Source organism: Dermacentor albipictus, chromosome 10 (assembly GCF_038994185.2).
Source record: "Dermacentor albipictus isolate Rhodes 1998 colony chromosome 10, USDA_Dalb.pri_finalv2, whole genome shotgun sequence".
Classification (NCBI taxonomy): Eukaryota; Metazoa; Arthropoda; class Arachnida; order Ixodida; family Ixodidae; genus Dermacentor; species Dermacentor albipictus.
In genome coordinates this window covers 20,840,444-20,857,185 of record NC_091830.1, presented here as the reverse complement: position 1 = coordinate 20,857,185, position 16,742 = coordinate 20,840,444, and the positions used below count along the sequence as shown (strand labels likewise).

The following is a 16,742-nucleotide window of genomic DNA, read 5'->3' as shown; positions in this document are numbered from 1 at the left end:
ATTACTGAAAGGAACTCTCAGAAATGAACAATTGATCTCCGGGGCTGCTTGTAGGCTCAAAAATGCGCGCGCACGTCGCTCTGCGTGCTCCGTCCGCCTCAACGCCAGCAGAAAGTCCGCTCATACCAACTGAAACCACTCCAGTACGTCTTACGAAACCGCTTTCCACGTAGAAGAAGCCACGTCATGCTAAAGAGACTGCACGAGAGCGAAAACAAACGCCAGAAACTACCGCCGTGCGTATACGTTCCTTGCAAAACGGAGCGCTCGCCCAAGCCTGCATGGCGACTGCCCACAGATGGCGCCACTTCATAGCAATATGGTGGCGCCCATGAAAAAAGCGGCACGGCTCAGCATCTGTGGCGAAGAGGAATGGTGAGAAGAAAAGTAGGGAAAAAGTTGTAGAGGGTGTACAGAGATGAGGGAGTAGTGTTCCGCCTCTGGAATTCGGGGGGGGGGGGGAGGGGAGCGGTGGGTTCTGTGCAACCCTACGCTCAGCATGGTGTCCTTGAGGTAGCCGATGACTGCCGTGACGATTTCTCGCGGTTACATAAGGTCGAGCATCTTCTATCACCCTCTCCCTGTGGACTTTACCCTTTGATTCAGTGGTACTTGTTGCACGTCACGGATAATTAGGCTCTCAAGAGCCACCTGCGAAGACGGCCGCGAGCTCCAGAGGGTATTCTGGCAACACGATGGAAATTCCCCAAACGAATTTCATGCGTCGCCTTTTCTGTCTGCAATGCTCTTGCCATGTATGTGTACACGCGTGAACCCCCTCTAAAAGTGACGAGCAGGACCGTAAAATTAGTAGCGCTGCAGCAGCAGTGCTAATCTGGAAGGCAGATACAAAGAAAGCGTCGCCTTGATACCTGTTGCGGTTGTCATGCGCCCTTCACCATCACAATCATCTTCAAAATGGTTGTAAATGCAGCCATGAATACCATGAATACACACTATAACTGGCTTTTTGTCGCACCCTGCTATCTTCAGGGAGGGGGAAGGGGAGGAGGGAGGGTGATCATTTGTGACATTTTGTGTACATTTCCTTTATCCCTTTCATTTACTTCTGCCACGTACAGCGTTCGTTGCTGGCCCTGTCCTTTTTTTTGTGCCCAGTGGTTGTCGCTAGTAAAAAAGCCGCCAAGAATTTTCAGCTGTGCACTCAGTCGCCGTTTTGTTGCCGGTCAGGACAGAAGGAAGCATTGCATCACTCCGATCAGTTTGTACGTATCCCGTTTGCTCTACTCCTGTTACTGCGTTCTAAATACTTTTGCGGGTATTGAATATATATGTCCAGATGGGAATATGCTTACGAAAATAAGCGATTTACGACTGCCACACACTTGGTGCGATCCGTCCGACGGTCCGTCGTGCCCGACTTGCAGCATACGACGATTCGGGATACGCAGTCCGGAATACTGCCCGGCGAGATTGCGATCGCTGGGAGACGGCATATGCCTAGTTCACTAGCCATCCGATCCGAGGCCGACAGCCCTTGCGATCTTTTAGCAGTTCGGAATAAAGCGCCTACATTCGTGCGCAAAATCTACGTCTGGACATTTATATTGCTCTTAATTGAAAATACGATAAGTTTGACCATCACTTTTGGTAGTAATGAGCAGACGCGCCACTCAGGCGAGTCGCTTCGCATAGACGATTGCTACGGCGTAAGCGCTGACCGCTTCCGAGCCGAATCATGCCAGCGTTTACTATTTCGAGCAACGTATTATAGCATGCACACTTTGGAGGTCACTCCATTCCATCAGTTATTTCCCGTCAAAAACAAATTGTAGCCGATTAATGTGCCACCGTCGGCGGCAAAAGGGACCAGCGTCTCGACCAGGGAGAAAAAAATGTGCAGACCCCACGCACTGTGGAAATCAATGTCAACGAAGCTTTTCGTGCTGGGTGCTTCCATTGACGATGATTAGCGGGGATGTTGACGGTTAAAGCTTCATTTCTCAATTTCCTTGCCTTCTCATGTCACCTTTCCCCTCTCCTAAATGTAGGGAACTGGCACCTGCCTCTTCTCCTCCCTCTCCTTCTCCTGTTTTCCTCTCTACAGTTCTATCTGCATTCCCTCTGGCCTAGCACGTTAGTGGAAAGGGAACCGCTGAATTTTCTGCAATGATTCTGAGTGGAGTCACGGGTAATTACAGCTGTCAAGCGGCTAATCTGGCCTCGGCCAGGGAGCTCGGGAGGGCATTGTGCGCATTCAACGCGGTGGGTCGCAAACGAGTTTCACCCGTCGCCTTTCCTCCCTTACTGGCGCTTGTCATCTGTATACTTCCTTTTCATCGGGCGAGGAGGAAAGGGTGCGGCAGCCTTTCCTTCTCTCGTGCGATCCGACAACCCGCTGCTTGAAAGTATTGCTGTCGCGTGTTGCGAAATGATTTCGAGATGTTTAAATCGTACTTTGTGAAATGTCCGTTCATATCAGGTTCTCAGGGAAACCTTTCAGTGCATCGGTAACTACAGCACGCGGAAGTATGTTTTGGGGGCGCAAACATGCGACATGCATTATCAGCCGCGGTGTGTCTTTGTTGTGAACTATTTGGCGTATATCGGTTCTAATTCAACGAGGAGAACCGGCGTCTCTGTATTACCAGCACGAAAAGGTAAATCTGTTCACTATCTGATGGCTTGGCGTAGGGACCAAAACATAAGAGCGTATGCTCGTGTACGGCCAACCTAAGGCAATCACGAAACATCTAAGTGGCATGCGCTATCGAATATTTATGATACCCCGGCATCGCCCTCACGCCTTTCAAGGGTACAGTTTTTCCCGCTCAATTTAATCCAAGCGCCAGTAAATTTAATCCAAGTGCCAGTGATTTTAAGCCGAGCGCCACTCAATTTAATCCAAATGCCAGTGAATTTAATCCAGCCATAAGGGAATTCGAGAACCTTTTAATTTCAAGACTTCTGAAAATGTGCGAACAGATTATGACTTACTACCTTGAAAATGAGAGAGCGAGTTGAGAGACCAGTAACTATCGCGCCATGTGACTAACGACAACTTTTGTAGGTTTTTATTTTCTACTTCTTTATGAGAGCGAGACAGCATGCAGATGACAATTCACGAAATTAATTTAATGAAAACGTCAGTTTTAGTAGGTTGAGTTATCGTCCACATACGATTTGGTCATGGCTATCAAACGAAACAATAAAGGGTGATTCGATGATAATCACTACGCCCTCGCGGAGAGGCTTCTGTCGCTGGCGAATACAATTACACTATTCCATGTGCGACATCCGCAAACACCTTGTCCTCGGTACCACTAAAATAGTCATGAATAACATTGAATTGCATATTGCACCTAACTGACATGGTCTATAGTCACAAGTGAAACAGAGCACAAGTGAAATACAATGCGCAGTTTGGATTTCTCGGTGTTTTGCGAAACATATAACGTCATATATATCCAATGAAATGCAATGAAACGAGTGACTCACTATGCCTGCTATAAACTCGTTCTGCTTCTGCCTAGAGGACGGTTCCGAGTAGGCGTACTTCTGAAGGTACGCAATACTTTGTCCGCTTTATCGCATCTTCAGTGGCTTTCTTGGTGACCGGCGCTCAAATTCTACGGCAGACATCTGTTATCCTTGTCTTGAGCTAATCCGACGTACGTCACGATCATGTAAGCACGATCTTTCACATATCCCAGTGAAAGAAATCGAGTGGAGAAGGGTCAGGTGACCTGGCCGGGTAATATACAGGCCCGTGCCTTGCAATCTATTGCGCTCGTGACACTTGTACGATCGTAACAATGTCGGTACCGTTCTGCTACGGTAGACGTTGTGCTGTCATACTTTGAGAAGCTTCCAAACTGTTAGCTGTACATTACATTGCGTGACTTCTTGGTTCAGTGGACGTGGTTTCCACCCATGAATAAAATAGTTTTGATTAGAAATAACAGCATATCTTACAGTCTGAATTATACTTGTGAAACAAAGCGTCCGTTTACAAACTGTGCGAGCGTCCTATATAAGCAGTGATAGGTGCTGGATAGCAGATATATTTCTTCTGTATGGCGTATGGTGAAAGCATACGGCTTCAACGTTTATAGATCTATCAACGTTGTGCGGCGTGACTATGCGAGGTCGCAGTGCGGCGTTAGCCCGTTTTCTATTTCTTTTTCGAGAAGAAGGATGATAACTGACTTTTTTTCGGTTGTGTTCGTTCGATTCTCTACGACGCACTCACGCGTATTACGCCATCGCATTATTTTTAGGCGATCCCTCACGGATATGACGACTTTACAGCGCAAAAAAGGCAATGCCGAAGCTCATAGCTGATATTTGTATCATTCTGATTCACCAACCGCAGTGACTGCTGTGCTGAGCAGCGCCATCGGCCTCATACAGGGAGCTAGCGTAGAGATAGTGATTTCAAGTCTACTAGACTTGGATTGCGTGGGAACGATGCCTGAGTATCACGAATATTTGATAGCGTCTGGAGCTTAGATGTTTCGGAGTATACCCTTAGGTTGGCCGTGCACGAGCATGCGCTGTTATGTTTTTGTTGCTGCGCCAAGCGATCAGATAGTAAGCAGATTTTCAATTTCCTGGCAATACACAGATGCCAGTTCTATTAATCACAACTAAATTCGAAGTGAAAAGGCCGAGGAAAGTGAAGCGAAACCTCAAATGATTTGGGTCACAAAACTCTGGTAATGGCATTTTAGGTGTGTGGGGGGCAGGGGGAGGAGAATATGCTTCGACATCGCCGTTAGGGGGCTCTGCTCCCACCAGAAAACTCCGGAGGGTCCTCTGGGGCCGGTGTCCCGTTGTAGTCGGCGCCTGTGGGACATGCAGTATGTATTTACGACTTTTGCATGCAAGTGACGATGTTTCCGTCCCTAATGAATGTTCTAAATTATTAGAAGTGTTTTTCTTAATGAGTCGCTAGCTTTGCTTACTGGAACGAGAAGCGATGCTGAGACATATCATTCACGTGCATTTCACACGCCGCTGATGAAAGACTCTGCCGAACGGGTTGCTATAGTCTACAGGTATTTTTCAGGGTAAAAATGTACGCAAAGCGTTTTGAAGTGAGGTAAACGTACACCAACATATTCATTCTCTAGGCATAAGCTATATATTCGTTAAGAAATGATTGTTCGTGGTTGCTCAGAGGCTATGGTGTTGGGCTCCTCAGCGAGAGGTCGCGGGATCAAATCCCGGCCACGGCGGCTGCATTTCGATGGGGGCGAAAACACCCGTGTGCTTAGATTTAGGTGCTCGTTAAGGAATCCGAGGTGGTCGAAATTTCCAGAGTCCTCCACTATACGGCGTGCCTCATAATCAGAAAGTGGTTTTGGCACGTAAAAGCCCATAATTTATTTCAATGATTGCTAATTGGCTGCCTCCTTCTCTTTAAAGTTATAATAAGCTTTGCCCGATCTATATATTTAAATATATTATGTATGTCTATGATGTGTACATTTGGAATTTAAAACAATATTTATGTGACAAAATACGGATGAGGCAGTCGCCGCTGGTCCTTCTATGCGCGTGTTCTCGTTATCTTAAAGAACTTTTGAAATAAAGCAAAGTACGAATTAAAATCTGTGCTCGCTCGCGCCAACAATGACGCAGTAAGCTATTAGCCACAATAAAATTAGAGGTTTAAAGGACGAGTTAAGTCAAAAGAAACCTCGAATGATGCGGGTGACAATACTCTAGCAATGACACAGCAGGTGGGAGGGCCGAGTAGGCTTAGTCTCTCCGTAGAGGGGGAGGGGCTCGGACCCCTCCCCCTCTTCGGAATGTAGCATCCGCGACGTACTCGTCGCGGATGCTACATTCACTGCTGGTTTTTTCCGCGATGCCCTTGTATGAGCCTACATCAGAGAAATGTTTCGCAAAACGAGACAAAACATCTCCAGCATGTTCCGAAGTATGTGGCTGCAACACTTTTAGGTTGCCCCGCGCAGCTTGCATAAGCGAGAGAGGAGGAAAATATCACAGCCAATGGGTGCCAGATCTTTCTTATTCGCTTCCTGAAAACGTGTATGTATTGCGTTTTCTTAAGTAGACCACAGCGTTCGCCAATAGCCCGGAACTGTCGTACAACTTGCAGCGTTATTCCGAGGGCGTAATGGAACGTACCGCCGTATAACGACTCCAATTTCGTGTGTGTATGTCCTGCACTTGACCAGACAAAACGAGATCTCACAAAACCGTTTTTTCTATATTCAGCTGTTAACAGGACGCAGGCCACCTTCAACGCACGGGCAGCGAGACACTGCAGCCGAGACTCAAATCCCGGGCAATCCTTCCCGCCACCGCAAGCTTCAGCAATGTTGGACAGGAGTGTAGACGCACTGTGCACAATCTTCTACGTCATTCCGTTTGAAGAACTGTATGCCTTAGACACCCTTAATTATCCGTGGCTTCAGAGGATCACCGGGATGAGTCTGGTGCCGGCTGTCGAATGCATCAGCGCGAGCATCAAAGCCGTGGAGAACCCCACGGTGCGTCTCAGGTGCGTCGCCTTGCTGTACTCCTGGCTCATACCACGACACGTGTACCACACGTGGATCCTTTATCGCCTCAACGAGTCGTTGCAGGCGCAGGACCTCGCAAAAGTTATTTGTATGCTGCAAAGGGCGGTGCAGAATTCTTGCGATGGCGTGGGAAGCGGAATCGACATCGGAACTGCCGTGTGCATCACCGTTCTGTTGGCCGACGAGGGGTGCTCCTCGTTCGAGTACACTCCGGCGTGCTTTTGCGTGTGGCGAGGTCTGCCCTTTGTGGCCGTCCACGCCTCGGAGGCGACTGTTGGTCGATCCAGGTACTGGGCCGCCCTCGCCAAAGTGATCGGGGATCTCCATGACTGGCATCGCGGAGTTTACGCTAACCTGAGCTCCGCGTATGCAGAGGCGGTCAGAAACCGCGCAGCCCCTGTGAAGGTCGGAAAAATTCAGCATGAAGAACTGCACTGTGAAACCCCTGACCAAGCGGGTACCATGGCACAAAGGGCAGCTATCTTCTTTGATTTTTTGTAAATAAATAATAGGGGCCGAAAATCTTCTACGATTCCGTTATCGCTTTAACGCAAGCATAATTATTGACGATATACTTGACAATTAGTATTAATTAGAAAGCTAACTCCGCGAGATTCGGACTCTCGCACAGAGAGCCCGGTGTTTTTGCAAAGGAGTTTCTAGGAGAGGTGGACACACTTTGCTGCTTATAATGCGAGCTTCAGAAAGTAAATTTTGAAAAATTCAGCAGCATTTTGTTAGTACCTTGGGGGCAGCTGTCTAAATTGCATATTTGGAGGCAGCCGCATATGAATGCACACCTTTTTTTTTTCTAAATCACGAAAATTGCACTTATTTTGATATATTTGATATCGCACTAAAGAGAGTATTATGAAAACTTCGTGCATCCTGCTCCACATCAGGCGCAGTGCCCCGTCGAGAAGTGTGGGGCAAAGCTTAAATGATAGCCTGATACGGCACACTGACGCACATGCTAGTCAGGCAAAGTGTGTCGTATCGGTAGCTACAATGACTGGCCAAGATGTTGTTTCAGGCTTTCTCGTGCCTCTTATCAGATGGAAACACCCCCCTCCCCTCCTGACAAGATAGTGGGGCCTTCTTTTCAGCGCTCCCAGCACACTCGGTTCCAATATTGGCTCGATTTATCATTGAAATTCAATGACCATTACTTTGAATTACTTGCAACTTTCAAGATTTGTAAGAAATGAGGGGGCAATAAAATGTGACTGCCTCCAAATTTGTGGAGTTCCAAAATAGAGGAATTCCTCTGCAAGAATGCTACATTCGCCGCGCTCATACCTTTAAAATCTTGTGAATGTTTTTTCTTTTGATTAATAACTTCCTGAACATAGGGAAGGTAACGAATTAATTATCGTCTGTTTTGTACTAAAATTAGTTAAAAATGCTGAATTGAGCAATCTCATGTGTGTCCATGGTTTATCACTACTTTGTTGTTGAGTTGCGAAATACAACTATGGTTCTTGAATCATATTTATTGTTGATAATTCTAAATTGCAAAGACTGATGTTCCTGTATATTATATTTTTATATATTTTTACTATTGTTCTGTACTTTATTTTCTTTCTTTCTTTTTCGGTCACTTTCAACAAGCATGAAAACTGGCTCAAACAACTTGTTCACCTTCTCAGCCACACCCTCAGAAACTTCACCATCTGATATTGGCTCTCTGACTGAGTCTATTTTTGCTCTTAAGAGTGCTGAGCGTGACACTGCTTTGGCTGCTTCCAGCTTTGTTATACTCTGCACAATGTGCAATGCCTGGCCTGCCTCACATGATTCTTTGGGCGAGCTCTCGTGGTCCTTCTCACTGCTAGTTGGATTATCGATGACCACACAGTGAGTGTGCTTGCACGCAGTAAAGTGTATGAGATGGTCATTGCAAGTGCACATGTAACTATGCCCGCACACTGCGCATCGCTTGCACCTCAAGGGACAGCAAGCACAATCTCCCACTTTTGACACTTTATATCAGAGCCCTTTAATATACTTAGATAGCAGAGTCCATGTGCCATCTTCGTTTAATTTGGCACAAGCTGCCATTTCACTGCCATACCTGTGGTTCTCCTGAATTGTGCTCAGCTTCTTACTCTTTGGCCCTTTCATCAACCGGATACCAGTCTTCATTAAAAAATTATATGTCAAGTCCATGAGAGCAGAACTTAGTTTGCCAACACGCTTATTCTGTTTTCCCTCCAGCATTGTATGCTTTAACGTCCTGTGCATGTTCTCAAGGTGCATGTTAGAGTTGACAACTGCTCCAGTTCGGAAGCAATAGGCCCACTCTTGCAGCCTAACTGTATAGTGGTCTTTGAAGTACTTCAGGAAGCCCCGCAATTTTTCTTCCTCATTAGAACAGAATTGTTTACAATAATCTTCAAATGCCTTTTCCTCAAGGAACTCCAAGAGTAGCCACACACCATGGTAGACATGTGGCCTTAGATGTTTCTCTACGTGCTCGAGTATCTTCTTACGCCAATGCTTATCCACATGCCAGGCACAGAAAAGTTGCTGTTTTGGGGCGCCCATGACCATGGACCATGCTTTGTAGAATTGCGAGGCATCATCAAACATGAATGTCTTAGCGGCCACTTTTTTGGCCGTGGCCGACTCCAGACATTCCAAGAATGCTGTCAAAGTTTGCTCATTTATCCGGTTGCAGATGGAATAAGCTGTAGGTACACCTGATCCCACTTTATCTAGCACCAGAAGATTGGTAAGCTCAAACTTGTACCCTGTAGTTCCATGTGTGGAGTCAGGACATATAGTCCCTGCAGGGTCCAATTATTCTAGTTCTTAGGCTCTGTCACCAGAACAAGAGCAAAGTCTGCTGAAGAAAATGTACCACTTGAGTCCACTGCACTTTGTGCCATGTACAGGCGGACAAGTGTTTCAACTTTTTCTTTCATCAAGAGCACCCACGTGTCTACACTGACAGCGTCATCATTAGTGTGACAACGTCCAGGAGCAGGAATGTTAAACTGCCGTTTGATGTTATGCAGGGTTGAGCGCTCTGCCAAGTGCACTGGCCTCAGCTTGGATGCCACAGATGTTCTTATCCGTTTTAGGATGGTTTTAATGGGCATACCCAGTTCTAGGTCCTCTGCTATGCAGGCCTTTTCCTTCTCACTCATTCTCAAGTGCTGAATTTCTGGTTTATGACCATAATGGTTTCTTTGAAACCTGATTTTATGCTGGTGCCTTCAGGTGTCGGACTCTGACTGCTGTGCTTTGTGACAGTAATAAATGAGATATCTTACCAGACCTAGAGCTCCCCTGAATTTTCTCCCGACGGTCACTACGACCTTCTTTTTCCTTGCCTCGCCTGATGTATTGCAGTAATAGTGGATCCTTGTCTCTCCACTGGCCAGCTTTTTGGGGCTCGTAGGCAAAATGAACGAGCAGTTTTGGCCACCCTCTTCTTGTGTTTTCTCTCCATTAAATTCTGTAATAAAAGCACAAAATAGCAATAGACAGTAACAAGTACTTTGGGGAGAGAGATGCAAACAAAAATAATCACTTTGAAGGACTTGGACACGGGCTCACGTATAATTTATTTTACCCCCTCATCGTCAACAAGACCGTGTCATGAGGTCACCCTTGATATTGCTGAAATATCTGTTGACATTCAATTTTGAATGCGATGCACCATAACTTCAGAAAATTGACCATCTTAGTTTTCTTATAATAAGAAACAAATCTGAATCTTAAGCATGATCTATCCTCACTCCTTCCTCAATATTGAATCGGACTCTACGTTCTCTGCTATGCTGTTACGATGAGACAAAGATGAACTGACAGCACGTGGTGCAAGCTACGCCCCAGAACAGTGCGAATCCCTTCTCTCAGTTTCCTCTTGAAAAGCTTTCTTTTCAAGAAGAGCTTGAGTTTTTACTGGAGATAGGGGCTTGGCGAGGGAGTGTTCCATGGTCACGCGGTTATGATCTGGCTTGGGCATGCGCCTGGTTTGAAGAGGCAGCATTATGTGTGATTTCAATAAACCAGTCCTTAGTCTGCGTTCGTCCTGTCTTCTACCTCGGTGTCTCGTCCCAAGCGCAGCTTAAGTTCACAAACAAATTACCAAGTAGCTTCCTAACACACTCTTCTTCAAGAAAAAAAAAAGGATTGCGCGTGCATCAAATTTCGCTCTGTTTTATGAAATCTAACAGAGTCCTTCAATTGAAGGACTGTGGTACAACTAAAGACTTTTCCCGATGTACACTGGGAGACCAAGCCACTGAAAGCCGCAATTTCAAGTGTGGTCCTGGACTTACGTCTCTGCCGCATTGCGGCCTGCACTGAGGCATAGACTACGCCACGAACGCGAGTAGCGCAAGGCGACGTCGGAATGCACAGCAAATCCCTCCTCTCGTTTAAAAAAAAAAGGAGGGATAGGGGTTGCGCGAGCGTCAAATTTTGCTCTATGCTATGAAAAGTACTACAAAAGTGTTTTCCCGCAATACGCTGCGAGACCATCCCGGCGACATCCGCAAATTCAAGTGTAGTCCCAGTTCTGCGTCTCTGCCGCATTGCGACGTGCAATGAGGCGAAGACTAGGCCGCGCACGCACGTGGCACAGATCAACGTCAGAACGCAGAACAGCTTACTCTTGTCGCTTAAAAAAAAAGATGTACAAACGTCAAATTTCACTCCACTTGCTGTGCAGGAAAGCAAACCATGCCAAACTACGTCATGTAGCGCATCGCGGAGAGCGCGCACACATGACTAACTATAGATGGATAATCAAACTCATTATATTTAACGAGGATACAACCTTCAATATACCAAAGGAAATAGATTAGGCACCTGCGCAGAAGCTGCTCTTCGCGAAACAGATGGACAGACAGAAAACAAAGGCGCAAGGCATAAGCAACTGCTTTTTCGAGGCACACTGTGCCACACGAGATTAAAATAACGTCCGAGATATAATATTGCGTTAAAACATGATTTGGCCACGGTGAATGAGAATGAACTTATTAAAACTGTTCCTCACCCTTATCGTTCCGGAACACCAGGTGCACGTACTCAGCCTCGAAGTTGTGCGCAGCCCTACTGTGCTCCAAATATTTCTCCATTGTAGGCAGGGAAGTGCCACATACGTCGCATTTATCCATTTCTTGACATCCACGGCCATTTTGTGAACGTTCTTGATGTGTTGCAGCATGTTCTTTCTTTGGGTGAATAGTTTGCTGCGAAATTCGCAGCGACGATCGTCATCGCCGATGGCAACTCGATCGCAGACCTGCGCCATTCCGAAGCGGAGTAGGCAAGACCGAGACAATTGCGAGCAGTCATATTTATAGACACACTCACGGCGTTTGGAAGCACGTGGTTTCCGTGTCATTGCACGCACGTGGGTTGTTGTATATTCCGGCGGCAATACACGGAAGAAACCTCCCCAATCACGGGATACACTAGGTAATATGTGGCCCCATAGGGGCTTTGGAAACCAACTTAGGGAACCAACATCCGGGAATGCAGGGTCACGTGGATGCTGCCTTCTATTGTTCACCGGCCCGAGCCGGCCTGTGGGGAGACGCATGCGTCAAAGCTGCTTCCTCGGAGGCACCCCTAGAAAGACTGTTCGGGCCCTTACCATTCTGGGTGTAACATTCAGTCCTTCTCTCAACTTTCCTTCGTATGTCACCAGACTGTTTCCCATTCTTGGTTTTGTGTCCCGGGTCTCCCTTTCCTGTGGACCTGCGGTTTTCCGAGTAATCTGCACTTCTATCATTCTGCCACGGCTTCAGTACTGCTCATCAGGAGAGTCCCTGTACCAAACTCCTATCGCTGACAAATTTTATTTTGTTCTGCGCTGGGCAACAGTAACCGTCTACTCCCGCCTTTCGGCCGTCGCAAGCTCATGGCAGCCTACGAGGATTGTGTCAAAGCCCTCAAGTGGTACACCCTGCAATACTAGCGCAACATTGCAGTAGTATGGGTGTTCTGCAGGTTGCTTGATGGCTCTCTGGACAGCACTCTATCTTCTTCAGTCCGTCTGTACAAGCGCTCAGCACAGCCTGAGCCCCATCACGCCTGTACGGCACTACACTGCAACTCCATGCTCATATCTAGCATACAGAGCTTTCTCTCCACCACCCGGCCATTCGGACGCCCTTCCGACCGGACTGCATTGGCACTCCTGGGTGTTGTGCGCCCGTCGACTGTGTCCTTGTGCAGTGCTCTGCAAATGAACAAGTGTGTGTGTGCGTGTGTGTGCGTGTGTGTGCGTGTGTGTGTGCGTGTGCGCGCGTGCGCGCCTGTGTGTGTGTGTGTGTGTGTGTGTGTGTGTGCGTGTGTGTGTGTGTGCGTGCGTGCGTGCGTGCGTGTGTGTGTGTGTGTGTGTGTGTGTGTGTGTGTGTGTGTGTGTGTGTAAAAGGGGGTGGGTGCCTTCTTCACTTTGCGACTTCCTGCTCTAGTGCACAGGCATTTATATTCTTGCGAGCTGTCTTGAGTGCCATGTTATTATTATTATTGTTATCATCGCTACGAGCCCATTGAACGTGTTGAAGCCGGAAAGACGCATAATTCACTCTGCATAGAACGGCCCATTTGGACTCTTTTCCCGTATGAAAATAAACCATGAGTTTCTGTAGAGAACGTTATGTGTTCCTAATGTGACATCAGGGAAAAGACGGGGAATGCGATAGAAGGAAATTCAAGACGATGAGCAAAACGATGAGCCTTGAAGAAGACAAGTCCACTTGTCGAAACGTTGGCTCCTGCATTCACCTAGTTCACGTTTTGCTCAATGTGACATCAGACATGCATAATAAATGCATCGTCTAATGTTTTTTCGCATCACAAGTACATCAGAGGCTCAAATGACAATGCACCTTAGGATTTCTGATGAGAGGAGTATACAGCTTTTTTGTGTTATTGCTAATGTCAAAGTACATCATATATCAGTGTGTACGATGCCAAGTCGTGAAAAATTCTTTTTTATACGATAGCATTAAATGGCTCATGAGCCGGAAAATCCGGCATTGTCGGCGTGAGCACTCGATGTACAAAGAGGTTACAAACTCCCAACCCTTCATGGGAGTCGAGCCCACTACCTTTGGTGGTAATTAAGGCTACGAACCCACGACCTTTAGTGTTGATTAAGGCACCGCTAAGACAGATATTTAAGGTAGAATTAATGAATGGACTCGAACCCACGTACGACCCTTAGCGGAAATCTAAGCCTGTTAATTAATGTGTTAATTAAGGCGCAGGTAATTATTATGTCGTTATTTAGACACTCGTATCGACCGTTAGGGTTAATGGAGGCGAGGTTAATTAAGGCGCAGTTAAGATACAGTTATTTGAGGCACTCGAACGCACGACCTTTGTTAATGAAGACGATGCTAATTAAGGCACAGTTAATTACGACCTAGGAATTAACTCACTCGAACCCATTACCTTGTGTGGGAATTGAACCCACATGACCTCTGTTGTTAATGAAGGCGATGTTAATGCTAATTAATATAGAGTCATTAAGGCACTCGAGCCCACAATCTTCAGTGTAATGAAGGCGATGTTAATTAGGGCATAGTTAAGATAGAGTTATTTGAGGCACTCAAACCCACGACCTTTGTTAATGAAGACGGTGGTAATTAATGAACAATTAATTGAGACCTAGCAGTTAAGTCACTCGCATCCAGTACTTAGCGTGGGAATCGAACCAATGACCTTTGTTGTTAATGAAGGCCATGCTAATTAAGGTACTGTTATTTAATATATTGTCAGTTAAGGCACTCTAACCCACGACCTTTGTTGTTAAAGGTTATGTTAATCAAGGTATATCTCATTATTATAAGGTTAATGAAAACACCCGATTTCATGATCTTGTGTGGGAGTCGTGCCCACGAACTTTGTCGGTAAAGAAGGCGATGCTAATTAATGTACAGTTAATCAAGATATAGTTGATGAAAGCACTCGGAACCATGGCTATTGGCGGGAGTCGAATTCATTACCATTGGTGGTAATGAAGACGATGTTAATTAAGGTACCATTAATTAGTATATGGATAATTAAGAAACTCGGACCCTTAGCCTTTGGTGGTAGTGGTGGTTGAGATTCATCGTTGGGGGCAGACTAAGAGACAAATATAAAGACACCGATATAACACAGCGTGAGCACCGAGTACTCTGCAAACGCTTCCGATTTATCAGGGCTAGGCAAAAAACAGCGACGTCATTTTCTTTTCTTTTGAAAGAGCACTGTAAGTTCGTGTTACCCGGTTATCACATTTGGTAAACGCATTTGTTTTTCAGCTTGTGCCCTCCCTCTGAAAGCAGCGCTGGGGTGTAAACCATAAGAAAACCCAGACATATGGTGTGGTGTGTTTCTTGAATGGGACATATGCCATCACACAGGAGGCCAACACAGGCATGACATAGTAGGCTTGGAATGTATGAGAACTGTGCCGGTAGCAGATGCAAATATTCTATAACGACTGGCACTTGGATGTCAAGGGGATGTATTGGGTTGCCCGTACACAAACACTCCTTTGCTCATTTCCATGCCATCTAATTAGTGAGATATTCTAATTCACCCTAGCAATCCACAGACACTGCTGTCTTTTGTCAAGTGGAAACCGATATAGCTGAAGTAGTTCACAACATGTACACACGCCACAGCTGATCCACGTTGCACATTTGTACAGCCAAGAGCAATTTCTGCTTACTGTAGTTACTGCTGCAACCAAAGGTCACGCAGTGGTTCCTCAATAACTTGTGTGAACCGACACCACATAAATTTTTCGCAGAACTAGCTATAACATCTCCAGATAATTCTGCAGCAAGTGATGCAGCGTGTATTTCTGTGGTTGATTGCCAAGTTTTGTTAACTAGCTATAACATCTCCAGATAATTCTGCAGCAAGTGATGCAGCGTGTATTTCTGTGGTTGATTGCCAAGTTTTGTTAATTTTCTGTCCTTTCTACCATGCAGGGTACACGTGCACTCACCTCAAAACGATGACACTCCCCGTTAAGGTAGCCTCTCCTCAAAGACAAGTAGCGAAATTAAATGAAAGGAAAATATCACATCCGTAACCAGACTGAGACTGTGTTTTCCTTTCATTTAACCTCCCTCTGCATTTAAGGAAGCATTGATGTGCCCAGTAAATGTTTTTGCTAAATTTCTTTCGTTGAGTAATGTCTAACATGCAGCATATGTAGGGCCCATGTACATGTTGTCAAAAGTGCTGCATCTTCACTGGACATACATACATGCATACAGGCTGCATATATCAACCACCAAAGACAGTCACGCACAAGTAACATCCTTAAATAAGGTCTGACTGCCATTGCGACACATGAGAAAATTTTACCACACGTGGTGGCTAATTTTGTTATAGGAGGGCTATGAGCACCAGTAGTCTAATGCATAAGCTCATTAGAGATTCATTCGGAAGACATGAGAAAGCCACAAGAAATCTGCTTTGGAGTGCACATTAGGAAGACATTTATTTCATGCTCACAAGAACAACACTCATCAAGAATTCAACAGAACGATGGTGGCCAATATGTTTTAGAATGACATTAGGAATACATCCGAAAATTCCAAAGAAACTTATCAGAAAGTCTAATGTCTGTGATGTCAAAACTCATCTGACTTTCATGTGAAACTCATCTCATATTTTCTTATGGGTTGTTACATCATTCTGTAGAAGCTTACTTGTATTCGCGAAGCTGGCTATTGGTACTTATAGTCTGCTTCGACTTTTTTTCACGCTCTTTTGTTAGAAACATTACAAACATAGTTCTATATGTTTACGAAACTGGAACGCATGGTGACTATGCACTAGAAGACCTGGCGTATATTTAGTGCCACGCGTCAGCTGATGAATTGTAGCTTGTTTACGAAGATATATACACTGAATCAGTATGGAATGTCGCAGAGTGAGCCGTTTCAAAAAACGATGTAAGGCTCAAATTAGTTATACATTAGGATCCTATTGCTCGGAGCACCTCCTTTCTTAGCCTTTAGATGGATTGATATGCCATCTCAGCAATCCCTCGTGCTGTATGTCATTCCTGCCCACCATTACTGTCATTTCGCAGCTTTTATGGCCATAAATCGCCAAGATAGTTGCATTCATCGAACCTCGGCAAAGATTGACCTGCTCACGCCTAACAAACGGCACGTTCTCTGTCATAACTTCTCTCTCTGCCTCGCATTGTTCCTATACTATAGGCTAGCGCCTCCCAGACAGTTT

General features: G+C 45.8%; 1 long non-coding RNA gene across 1 annotated transcript; it reads left to right on the top strand.

Annotated features, from left to right (window-relative positions):
• The first annotated feature begins 1,067 nt into the window (after nt 1-1,067).
• LOC135919693 (uncharacterized) lies at nt 1,068-7,040 on the top strand. The gene is made up of 2 exons (XR_010570025.1): nt 1,068-1,226; nt 6,211-7,040. It is a non-coding gene; the product is annotated as an uncharacterized lncRNA (long non-coding RNA).
• The last annotated feature ends 9,702 nt before the right edge of the window (nt 7,041-16,742 follow it).